Source organism: Podarcis erhardii (genome assembly GCF_964252035.2).
Source record: "Podarcis erhardii genome assembly, chromosome: 8".
Classification (NCBI taxonomy): domain Eukaryota; kingdom Metazoa; phylum Chordata; class Lepidosauria; order Squamata; family Lacertidae; genus Podarcis; species Podarcis erhardii.
In genome coordinates, this window is record NC_138499.1 from 38,757,281 (window position 1) to 38,770,459 (window position 13,179).

A 13,179-nucleotide genomic window follows, 5' to 3' on the forward strand; every position below is an offset into this window, starting at 1 on the left:
GCAAAATATTCGGACTACATAATATGTATTAGTATAATTTGGAATAATTAATGTGATATGATTAGATTGTTAAATGGAAAACTTAATAAAAATTATTATAAAAAAGAAGTAGTGGGCCAACCTGACTGGAAGAATCAGCGACCAGAAAGAGGAGGAGTATCAAGAAGATTGGAAGAAATTCAAAGAATACTTAGCCAAATATTGTAACATAAGATAATTAGAAGATACTTTGACGTATCAGATAGGTTTAGGATTAGAATAAGAATGAATTGTAAAGCATTAAGGATTAGAATACCAAGAAAAGAGAAGAGGATAGTAAATTGAAGGAGTTAATTTTATTAGAAATATGATTTTGGAGAACTGTTACAAGGTGATACAATGAAATTTAGTTAGGGGGGTGTGATGAGATATGGGGCTACTTGTGTGTGAGCGCTTACACTCTCAGTCTTGTAATCAGTTTCAAGACTGTCCCTCTCCGCGCAGCCATCGGTGCATGGCTGCCTTAATCGCTGGCAGAATCCGTCAGTGGGCGTTTCCGGAATTTCTTCCAACATAAGAGTTCTTTGACAGAAACTCTACGCCTTGATTCTCTACGTGACAGCTTCCTGCGCAAAGTAGGCGTCCCAAGGGGAGGTCCTGAGCTCTCCCCACTGTTCTCACTGGAAGCGTCTCGGAGCCGTTCCTCCGACTCTGTTTCCGCTGAAACTCTCCCTCTCCCCCTGCTGGTTCCCTCCTCCGCATCCGAGGGTCTCCTAGCACCCTGGAGCCCCTCCACCACTTGGAACTCCGATGGCAGTTCCCTGACATCCACCTCCCCTCCAGGACCCCCCTCACCCCCCGTTCTCCCCCCTTCTCTGGGTGGTGAAGCTGGGAACCCCCGGAAAGAATCTCCCCCATCTTCGGATGACTCGAAAACTGCCCTCCACCTACTACTATCCCTTCTTCCTGAGTAATCTTCCCCATCTGATTCTTCTTCCTCTTCCTGTCCTGATTCCGGGAACCCCTCAAACTCCTCTTCCTCATCGGTGGTGCCGAATTGCTCCTCCCAGAACCTAGCTACGGGCTGGGGCCTCCTTGGGAACCTGCGGTGAAACTCTCCTACAATAACCTCATCCTGGACGGTTTCTGCGGGTACCCAAGCATTCTCGGACTCCGGTTCCCCTTCCCATGCCACTAAGTACTCCACCTGTCTACCCTTCCACTGAGAGTCGAGTATTTCTGCTACATGACTGCTGCGCTCCCTCTCTTCTACTTGTGGTGCCGCGGGAACTTCACCTTCTCTTCCCCAAATTTCCCGCCCTTCCCTGTGTGGTGACAGTAATGACCTATGAAATACTGGATGTAGTTTCATGTTGTCTGGCAGCCTGAGCCTGAAGGCCACCGGATTGACCTGTTGTGTAACTTCGAGGGGTCCCAGTCGCTTTGGCCTTAATTTCTTGCAACCTTCCTTGAATGGTAACCCTTGCGTTGACAACCACACCCGGTCCCCCACCCTTATAGTCTCTCCTTCCCTTCTGCTCCTATCTGCCTGCCTCTTGTATTCTTCCTTAGCCCTATCTAAATTCAATTTCAGCTGTTGATGTATTGCTTCCATTTCTTCCACAAAATGTTCCGCCGCCGGTACGCTCCATCTGTCCTCCCCTTCCCCTGGAAAGGCCCTAGGGTGACACCCATAATTGGCCATGAATGGACTCATGCCCGTGGACACATTTTCTGCGTTATTGTAGGCGAACTCGGCCAGGGCTAATTTCTCTACCCAGTCATTCTCTCGGTCATTTACATAACACCTCAGATATTGTTGCAAAATACTGTTTGCCCTTTCCGCCTGCCCATTGGTTTCTGGGTGCCTGGCGGTCGAGAAATTGACCTCCACGTGCAGTAGGCTCATGAGCTTCCTCCAGAACCGGGACGTAAATTGTTTTCCTCTGTCAAAGACTACCCTCAAGGGGGCGCCATGCAACCTAAAAATGTGTTTTACAAACAACCTGGCGGTTTCTTCCGCCGTTACCGCATGTGAGCAAGCTATAAAGTGGCACATCTTGGTTAACAAGTCCACTACTACCATGACCGCCGTTTTCCCCTTGGATTTGGGCAAATCCGTCATAAAATCGATGGACACTGCCTGCCATGGCCGTTCTGGTGTGGGTAATGGTTCCAGCAACCCCGCCGGTGCCGCCCTCTCCCCTTTGGCTCTCTGGCAGCGGTCGCACCCCCTTATATATTCTCGTACATCTTCCCTCACCTTTGGCCACCAGAACTGCCTGGTGACTAACAACATCGTCTTGTGTTGCCCAAAGTGCCCAGCGGTGGGGCTGTCGTGCAGTTGTTTGAGTACCCTACTCCTCAATTCCCCCTCTGGTATGTACAAAGCCCCCTTGTAGTACAGTGCCCCGTTTCTTTCCTCAAACCCCCCGGGGTTCTCCCCTGCTCTCCGGAGCTCTCTGAGCTTATTTTGGGCGTATTCATCGCTCTCACTCCCCTCTACCAGTTCTCGTTGTCCCACCAGTGCTGCCCCACACACCCAGTGGTCCTCGGGTATCACATGTCTTTCTTCCGGCGCTCCCTCCTACATTTTCTTCCCCCGGTACGTAGTGAATCTCAAAATGGAACTTGGAAAACTCCTGTGCCCATCGCACTTGTCTCTGATTCAATACCCTGGCCGTTCTCCAATACTCCAGGTTCTTGTGGTCAGTGCACACCTGGACCTTGTGTTGCGCTCCTATTAGTAGATGCCTCCAGCGTCGAAATGCTTCATAAATGGCCAGCAGTTCCCTGTCGTATACCATGTAATTCCTTTCGGACTTATTCAACTTCCGCGAGAAGAAGGCACACGGCCTCCAGTCTGAGGGATCCTTTCCCGGCTGGAGCAGCACCGCCCCTACCGCTCGGTCTGATGCATCGGTCTCCACCCTCATTGGTTTCTGCAGATCCACGTGCAAGAGCTGTTCTTCCGAAGAGAACGCCTTCTTTAGGCGGTCAAACGCTTGCTGCGCCTCTTCCGTCCACACAAATTTCTTCTTACTGCTGAGGCAATTGGTGATGGGTGCCGTTAAATGGGCAAAGTTTTTGATGAACTTCCGATAGAAATTTCCAAACCCCAGGAATCTCTGCACATCCTTCCTGGTTCGAGGTGTCTTCCATTCCAGTACCGCCTGTACTTTGCTCGGATCCATTGATAATCCCTGGTCTGACAAACGGTACCCCAGGAATTCCACCTCTCTTGTATGGAACTGGCACTTCTCCAGTTTGACCCATAGCTGGTTTGCTTGTAACCGGCTTAGTACTTCCCGGACATCTCTGACATGCTGCTCCTCATCCTCTGAGTAGACCAGCACGTCGTCTAAGAAGGCTACACAGTTCTTGTACAGCAAGGGTCCTAGAACGTGGTGCATGAAGGATTGAAAGCATGCTGAGCCCCCTTGTAATCCAAAGGGCATAACGAGATACTCGAAGGCCCCCAGTGGGGTGAACATGGTGGTTTTCCATTCGTCCCCTTCCCTCATTCGTATCAGGTTGTACGCCCCCTGTAGGTCCAGCTTGGTAAAAATCTTTCCCTTCCTAACCCTGGTCAAAATGTCGTCAATTCTGGGCATGGGAAAGGCTACTGGTTCCGACACTGAGTTGACGGCCCTAAAGTCCACTACAAGCCTGGGCTTATTAGTGTCTTTTTTGTCCACAAAAAACACTGGACTGCCCCCCACCACTCTCGACTCCCTTATGAAACCTCTCTTTAGGTTTTTGTCTATGAATTCCCTTAACTCCTGCAGCTCTCTGTCCGACATGGCGTACAGTTTGCCCACTGGTAGCTGGGCTCCCGGGAGTAGGTTGATTTGACAGTCAAAGGGTCTATGAGGGGGTAGTCTATCTGCTTCCTTCTCACTGAAGACGTCACTCAGGTCGGCGTATTGCCGTGGTATTTCTCCCTTTTCCCCCACCTCCATCCCTGCCAAACTTGCCATGTCCAACCCAGGGTTTCCTCTTCCCTTGCAGTGCTCCAAGCAATGAGCTGACCCGAAAGAGACTGTCCGCTGGTGCCATCCCACTAGCGGGTCATGTAGCGCCAGCCAGCTCATTCCCAATATGATGGGAGGTCCTGCTAGTGTGGCTACATGAAATGCAATGACTTCCACGTGCCTTGCCACCCTCATTGTCATAGGCACCGTCTGTTGGGTTACTTCTCCTCCCAGAAGTTCCCTCCCATCAATCGCAGTGACCTGCAAAGGACGACTTAAGGGCAGCGTCTGTATCTGGTGCTCTGATGCAAATTCCTTACTCATGAAATTGCATGAGCTGCCTGAGTCTAACAAGGCTTTGATCGTGAGTGGATGTCCGTTGGGTAGCTCTAGCGCCACCTCTATGGCGAGGGATGCTCGGGGGGGTTCAGGCTTGGGCACATTCACTGCTCCTTGGCCTGGCTGCTGTGCCCTGTCGCTGGCAGCCAGGCGTTGGCTTTTACCTGCTCCTTCCCCCCCTCCTCCTCACTCCCAACAGCCCCCACCATTCCTTGCCATGCCTTCCTTTGAGGGCAGACCCTGGCAAAATGTCCTGGCTGTTGGCAGAGGAAGCACTTTTTGGCGCCCTTCCCCTCCTTCTTCCGCCCTTCGTTGAAATTTGAAGTTCCCCTCGCGCGCGCGCCTCCAATTTCCATCGGTTCCACTGGCTGAGAAAGTTGCTCTGGCATCTCAGGAATGCGGAAATCATTCCAATGCTCTCCTCTCCCTTCCCGCTTCTCCAGAGCCCTCGCCTCTTGGCGCGCACCAATCGTAAGCGCCGCCTTGGTCAGCTGATCCATGGACTCCGGACGGGGCACGCGGGAAAGTTCATCTTTCACCGCTGGGGCTAGGCCTTCTTCAAACAACATTTGTATCGGGTCCGAAGCCAGGTCCCAACCCAGTTTGTGTATGAGCATGGTAAATTGCGCCCAATACTCTCGGACTGATTGATTTCCCTGTTTGCACGCCATCAACTGCCTGCGTACCACACCCTGTTCAATCTGGCTGGAAAACATCAAGTCCATAGCGATAAAGAATTTCCTCAAGTCTTTCAAGGCGTCATTATTTGATGCCATCAGGGGTCGAACCCAGTCTTTAGCCCCTCCCTCAAGGTGTCCAATCACAAAAGCCACTCTCGCCTCCTCATCGGCAAAGGCATCATACTGCAGGTTCAGGGCATACTGCATCTCTGTCTTAAAGGCTTGGTAGTTCCTTGGGTCACCCCCAAATTTCTGCACCAACCCCGGTACCTTCCTTGCAATGGGGGTGGGTTTCCCCTGTGCATCCTGAGCTCTCCTCTCATCAAGCCGCGCCGTTAGCAGAGCCAGCTGGCATTCCAAATCTCTGTTTCTCTCCTCCAGAGTTGGTCCTCCTCCAGCTCCTCCCGCTCCTCCGGCTCCGGTTGGGTTGCTCATGATGCCTTCCTTCGCACAAGTAGCGTCAGGGACTGACAGATTGCTGTGATGAGATATGGGGCTACTTGTGTGTGAGCGCTTACACTCTCAGAGTCTTGTAATCAGTTTCAAGACTGTCCCTCTCCGCGCAGCCATCGGTGCATGGCTGCCTTAATCGCTGGCAGAATCCGTCAGTGGGCGTTTCCGGAATTTCTTCCAACATAAGAGTTCTTTGACAGAAACTACGCCTAGATTCTCTACGTGACAGCTTCCTGCGCAAAGTGGGTGTCCCAAGAGGAGGTCCTGAGCTCTCCCCGCTGTTCTCACTGGAAGCGTCTCGGAGCCGTTCCTCTGACTCTGTTTCCGCTGAAACTCTCCCTCTCCCCCTGCTGGTTCCCTCCTCCGCATCCGAGGGTCTCCTAGCATCCTGGAGCCCCTCCACCACTTGGAACTCCGATGGCAGTTCCCTGACAGGGGGATTTGAGGAAGCCAGTTAACAATGAAAGTTAATTAAGGTTTTAGAAGCAATAAGGGTTTTTATTTTTTCTCTCTCTTTAGTATTGTAATGTGTTCTCTTTATTGTGTTTTGTATGTTATTTCTGTTATAAATGTGGAAAATTAAAAAAAAATGGAAAAAAAGAATCAAAAGGGAAAGAAGTGTGCAGGGCATCGAAATGTGCAAAGATTGAAGTATCCTGCTCTCTGCGATCATCATCTGAGGACTTTCTTTGTGTGCCTCCTCCATGAGAGGTCCAGAGGGTAGCAACAGGAGAACGGGCCTTTTTAGCAGCAGCTCCCTGTTTGTGGAATGCTCACTCTAGGGAGGTTTATCTGGCATGTTCATTATGCATCTTTAGGTGTCATACAAAAATGTTCCTCTTCAACCAGTCCTTTGGCTGATTAATATTATATGGCCTTTTAAATGTGTTTGTGGGAGAGGTGGTAATTGTTTTGTTTTGACTATTTATTTTGTGCTTTAATTTTGTATCTTAACCTTGAGAACTATTGCCCCGAGTTCTTTGGATGAAGGCCTGTGTGACAGACAGCAGAGCCAGACCAGAATTTGGTTGTGCAATGCCTCAGAATTCCACCAGTGGGGTGGAGCCTCTCTCTGACTGGCTACCAAGACAGCAAGCCAAAAGTGGAGCAGCACTTTGGGAGAGAGAATAAAAGGAGCAGTTTCTAAGAGAGAGTTCACATAGAGATAGGGTTTAGTTTGAGAGGCAGAGCGGGTGATGGCTTAAGGGAGAGAGTTGGAAAGAGAGACAGTTGGTTCTGGGTAGAAACATCCACTTTGAGGAAAATATCTAAAGCTAGAGAAAGGAGTCTCTGAGCTTAATGAGAAGGACAGTGTGTAGCGTCCTGTGAGAGTATTAAGCCAAAGGAACAGGAGGCTGAGGCAGTGCCAGGAGGTCACAATCTACTTGAGTTTCATCTCAGTCAGGAGGGGAGAGGTCTTCTAGAAAGAGAAGACTCCCAAACCAGTTCAGAGTGGTGTGGTGATCCCCTGGGTTTTAAGATGACAGTTTGTAAACAGGCTAAAGTTTTCACACAACTGGTTTTCACACACCCACCCTGCTGACCCTTCTTCACGGATGGACAAACGGACAAACACAACTGCTAGCACATTTACAATGCTTAGCAGGGTCTGGTATGGTTTCCAGTTTGATGGGGGTCTGTGTACTCAGTTTCCTTGGGGTTCCTTCCAACTCTACAAGTCTATGAAACACAAACTTTTTACTTACGTTCCTGATAAGCCTAAATTGCCTTTACATTTTTGGAAGGCAAATGTCTGACGTGGCTTCCCCTTGAGTGCAGGAAGCTCCTGCAGCCAATCGGAAGCTGTGCCTTGGCTTTCGAATGGTTTCGGGAGCCGAACAGACTCCCAGAACAGATTCAGTTTGAGAACCAAAGTACCACTGTATCCCTTTGGAGGAGTCCATCTTTTGTGTTCTTTTTCTATGTGCATCTTTCTAGACTTTTCTTGTAGTTTTATCAGCAGGTTAGCACATCTTCTAAGGCATCTTCTGGGCAGTATATGCAGTTAGTTATTCTTGGTTTGTTGAGGCAAGTAATTGAATCCTTCAAATAACTTTCCAGGAGATACTACATAAAGTGCTAATCTTGGCCTATTTTGTATTTTCAGAGGGGTACTAGACACTGAAAGAGCCATCCTAGACATCCCCAGGTTATAGAGAAACCCTAGTCCTTGGGCACATCTGGATAAACCTATATAAATGTAGAAGCAAACTAAAGCCAATGTAAACACAGCAAATGTAAACACAGCAAGGATTCAGCCCAGCCTGGTCCCCATCCCACTTAATTGGCATGTAGCTGCTCTGTAGCATTGAAACATACCTGCAGCCTGAAGTCCTGCCCACGCAATGTATTGCCACAGGAGCGGCAGGGCCAATAAAACAACAACTGAGAATAGAGAAGGAAACGAGAGGGAAGTGATTCTAAGAAGAAGTGAATCAGCCCTGTATGGGACAACTTGTATCCCCCCCCCCCGCCCGCTGCCAGTTCATTTTCTTGGTTTCTTTAGACATACATTCATCATACCACATTCTAACAACTTCATTTTCCTGTAATTAAACAATATATATTTAAAACACAATAAAAGGGAAAACACACACACAAATGCATACTTATTTATTTGATTCATCTGTAATCCATTAGCATTTGACTTCCCTCCCCTTCTTACTTGGGGCTTCAGTTTTACTTAGTTAACTGCCCCTCCTAACATAGCAATTTATTCAGTAACCTAGTTCATTGCATTTTACTATTTTTTTCCTTACAGGAGTTATTCTAAACCGGTCAAAATTTTTAATTCTCCATAATGGTCTTGTAGCAAAATAAATGTCTGGACTTAAAGGAAAAACTCCAGCAGCGTTGAGGAATAACAAAAGGGTGTTTATTGCTAGCAATAAAGGCTCTGTGGGATTGCTCTCCAAAAGCTGAGCAAAGCCCGAAAGGGTGGGGCCTGCTTTATATACATAGCTGTTTTCTCTTTAAAGCAATACATATACCTAAACTTCCTTCAATCTAAAGTTACAACACAATACTAATTATACCATGCATGGTCTTTCCTTCATTACCTATTCATTAGGCAAGAAAACAGAGGACTCTCTCTTGTCAAATGTAGACACTTAGTAATGTTGTTTACAACCTTGGGAGTAACGCTGCTCCTAGCACAAGATAAGGCACAAGGCCTCTAGCCTGGCTAGTTAGCTGAGCTTATGTGCATCAGTCTTTCACATATTGTTTGAATATATTCCAATCATTTTTAAAAAATTGTATTGTTTGATCTCTTATCTGACCTGTCAGCTTGTCCAATTCTGCATACTCCATCAATTTCATCAACCAGTCTCTCTTGGTCAGCAAGGTCTCCATTTTCCAATTCTGGGCAATCAAGACTCTTGCTGCCGTGGTGGCATACATAAATACCTTCTTAAAGTCTCTTGGAATTTCATTCCCAATGATCCCCAAGAGGAATGTTTCGGGCTTTTTGGGGAATGAGATTTTAAACATCTTTTTAAATTTGTTATAAACTACCTCCCAAAATTTCCTCATCTATTTCCATGTCCACCAAACATGATATGTTGTGCCCGCCACTTCTTTACATTTCCAACACTTGTCCGATTATATTTAATACATTAAAGCAATTCTGCTTGGTGTTAAGTGCCACCTATAGAACACCTTCATATAGTTCTCCCTAATAGTGTAGCATGCTGTGAACTTAATGTCCTCCTTCCATAATTTCCCCCACTCTTGACAACTGTATATTATGACCTAAGTCCACTGCCCACTTCACCATAGTTGGTTTTACCTCCTCATCCTTTACCAACCATTCTAAATTTTATACATTTTAGATAGAGTTTTCTGGTTATTATATATCAGGTCCTTCTTGAATCTTGAAAGTTCTTGACCAAATCCCTTCTTTTTATCTTGTTTGAATAATTCATGTATTTGGTGATACTCTAGCCAGCCTGTAACCTTTTATTTTTATCTCGTCAATATTTTAAAGCTGTAATTGATTATCTTCCTCCCAGAGAATTTATTTATGTATTACCCACTCGTCCCTCATGTTGACCTTTTTTACAGTCATGGCCTTTGTTGGTGACAGCCACCATGGTGTTTTTTGCAAGAGCACAGCCATTGTCGGGCTGTGCCCTGTATCCCCACGTCGGCGAGGCGGTGGTCCAGAAGATCATGATCAACCATATTAAAGGCTCATGACAAATCTAAGAGAATCAGCAGTCCCAACCTGCCTCGATCCAGTTGTCTACGGAGATCATCCGTTAGGGCGACTAGAGCCATTTCGATCCCGAAACCAGGACGGAAACCGGACTGAAATGGATCTAAAGCCAGTGTTTCCTCCAGAAACCTACCAAGCTGTTCAGCAACCGCTCTCTCAGTTACCTTACCCAGATACAGAAGATTCGAAACTGGGCAGTAATTTGATAGATCTAAAGAATCTAATGAAGTTTTCTTTAAGAGCGGACACACCACTGCTTCCTTCAGCTCCCCTGGGAATGTCCCCGTGCCAAGGGACAAATTTATAATTTTGACCAGGGGGATCTGTGTGACATCTGGGCACGCCCTAATCAGCCAAGACGAGCATGGATTAAGGAGGCAAGTGGTGAGCCTGCCAGCTTGGGGGAATCTATCCACATCAGCAGGGAGTATCCGATTGAAATGGTCCAATACTGGACCGAAAGACAGTTGAGGGGGCCTTCAGTTCTATTACTGTATCTAAATTGGCAGGGATGTCACGGCGGAGCAACAGGACTTTCTCCGCAAAAAAGCTTGCAAATGCCTCACAGCTATGAGTCGAATTTGTGCTTAAATTAGCCAATACAAATATGCTGAGAGTGGGGCATGTTGTGAAACTGGCACTCTGAGGATTTCTTGAGTCAAAGAATAAATACAATTGAATATTCAAGCAGTTCATTTGTTTTTAAAAAATAGGATCTTTATTGAAAAGGTCAACAGAATCAATTGGCACAGACCTTTGTAAGCAACATGTTGATAATAGACTAAATTGTGATTAGTTAAACCAAATAAATCAAGCTTTCACTTTTAAATGCATGCATAGAAATACATAGGAAACTTAAAGGTAAAGGTAAAGGGACCCCTGACAGTTAACTCCAATCGCAGACGACTTTGGGGTTGCGGCGCCCATCTCGCTTTACGGGCCGAGGGAGCCAGCGTTTCTCTGCAGACAGCTTCCGGGTCATGTGGCCAGCATGACTAAGCCGCTTCTGGTGAACCAGAGCAGTGCACGGAAACACCATTTACCTTCCTACCGGAGCGATACCTATTTATCTACTTGCACTTTGACATGCTTTCGAACTGCTAGGTTGGCAGGAGCAGGGACCGAACAATGGGAGCTCACCCCTCACGGGGATTCAAACCGCCAACCTTCTGATTGGCAAGCCCTAGGCTCTGTGATTTAAAATCAGGGCACTTCCTGATTGTCATTATTTCCACAATGCAGAGTACTAACCACTATATGATCACGACTAGATTGTCATTATTTTCTGGTGTATCATGGGGCTGACAGGGAGAGCAGGTCAGAGAGGTAGACGCGAGGCTAACTTGCAGTTAGTTTCTTTATTAAGGAAATGAAACAGTACAAGGAAGCACATAAAGGCAAGTTGCCCCCCCCCAAATAAGAGTCTATTAATTTTATTAAGTATTTGCTTCACCTGGATTTTGGTCATGATGGTGCAGGCTGCCCTGTACATGGGTGTATCCCTGTACATGGGTGTATCAATACAAACCAAATCAATTCAAATCAATACAAGTCAATACAAGTCAATACAAATGTAAGGTTCCACCCCCCTAACAAAAGCTTGCCCCCCCCCAACAAAAATCCTGGCTGTGCCTGTGCTCCTGTGTCTCTCAATGACTCGATTTTCAGCCTTCTATTCCATGCATAGGTTACATCAAAATTATAGTAAATTGTGATCTCGTAACAATGTAAGAAAGCCTGTTCAGAACTGGTCCCTTGGCTGTGCAATGCCATTGTCAGAGAGGCACACCATGCAATTGCTGTAATATCTTTCTTGAGCAAGACAAATAGCTTTTTATTTTCTTAGACCTTTTAAACTATGTTTTACACTGGTTTTATACTGGTTCTACTACCCTGTAGATTTTATTTTATTTTATTTTATAATTTTATAATGAATTATTGCTACAAGTTCCCCACCTTTTAAATGGAGTTTCTTGTTTTAAAATAATTTGTGATTTTATAATGGCGTTGTATTGATTGTTTTTTGTGTTATTTTATTGCAATCTTGCTTGTTTTAATCCCTGTAAACCAGGGGTCAGCAAACTTTTTCAGCAGGGGGCTGGTCCACTGTCCCTCAGACCTTGTGGGGGGCCGGACTATAAGGTTCATGTATGATTATATTGCAGCTCAAATCCAAGGCTGCAATCCTACACACACCCATTAAGACATTGGCTCAACTGCACAACCACTCCTTTAAAAATTGGTGGATGTTACTTCCAAGCACACCTTAATTCCAACTGCATCATATAATTTGGTGATGTAATTGTATGGATAGCTGCTTTGTTTGCTTATTTGCAAAGTAAAGCCTGATACTGATAACAGATTATAATGACTGCCTACCCAAGAAAATGTCACACCTCATATCTAAACTAGATAGAGTTCAGGGAATCACATGGCATGAGTGCTCTGTTGCATAATTTATAATAGCCTTAAGCTGGGGAGAAGTACACATCTTAATAGTTTCAAAACATACAGTGGTTGCATAATGATATGTTTTAAAAGAATGGAAGATTAATTGATAAGATAAAGCAGGTTGTTGCATCTAATGCTAGTCCTCCTAAGAGTAGAAATTAATGGATATGACAACGTTCTATTAATTTCAGTGGGATACAACCCAATGCATTGACTCCCATGAGAGGTGGTGGACTCTCCTTGGAGATTTTAGAGCAGAAATTGGATGACCATTTGACATGTCTGATTTAGCTGAGATTCCTGCATTGCAGGGGTTGGACTAGATGACACTTGGGGTTCCTTCCAACTATTCAATTCGATGATGATGATGATGATATTTTATCTATACCCCACTTTTTTCCCTGATAGGACTCAAGGTGGCTTAGAAATTAAAATAAGAATCACTAAAACACACAAAAGGCCCATAATTAAAACAACAAGAAGTAAACATTGATTATAAAAAACCTATTAAATCCATAACAATAATTGCAATAAAAACAACATGGTGCCAGCACTTTCATTAAAAGCTGCCAGTTCCCCAAAGCCTATTGGAATGAGAAAGTCTTCACCTGCTGACAGAAGGACAACATGGAGGGAATTAGTCTGGCTGCTCTAGGAAGGGAGTTCAAAGTGTGGCGGCTGCCACTGAGAAGGCACTCTCCACCACCCTGCCAACCGTCCCCCTAACGGTGCAGGGACCAAGATAAGGGCATCTCCTGAAAAATCTCAAAATCCAGGCAGGTTCATATGAGGGAATACAGTCTTCAGGTAGCTTGGACCTAAAGCTGTACAGTCATACCTCAGGTTACAGACGCTTCAGGTTGCGTTTTTTTGGGTTACGGACTGCCGAAATTCGGAAGTACTGGAACGGGTTACTTCGGGGTTTTGGCGGCCACGCGTGTGCAGAAGCACTAAATCACGCTTTGCGCAAGCGCAGAAGCACCAAATTGCAACCAGCGCATGCACAGATGCGCCGCTGCGGGTTGCGAACGCTGCGGGTTGCAAACGAGCATCCCGCACGGATCACGTTCGCAACCCGAGTGTC

The 13,179-nt window shown here is 46.2% G+C and overlaps 1 protein-coding gene across 1 annotated transcript in view; it reads right to left on the minus strand.

Annotated features, from left to right (window-relative positions):
- Positions 1-7,768, minus strand: part of LOC309348859 (DGAT1/2-independent enzyme synthesizing storage lipids-like) — a 42,769-nt gene extending 35,001 nt beyond the window's left edge. The window contains exon 1 of the mRNA XM_081874644.1: positions 7,745-7,768. The gene's annotated coding sequence lies outside the window, so the exon portion shown is untranslated. The remainder of the gene's footprint in view (positions 1-7,744) is intronic.
- Positions 7,769-13,179: the final 5,411 nt, after the last annotated feature.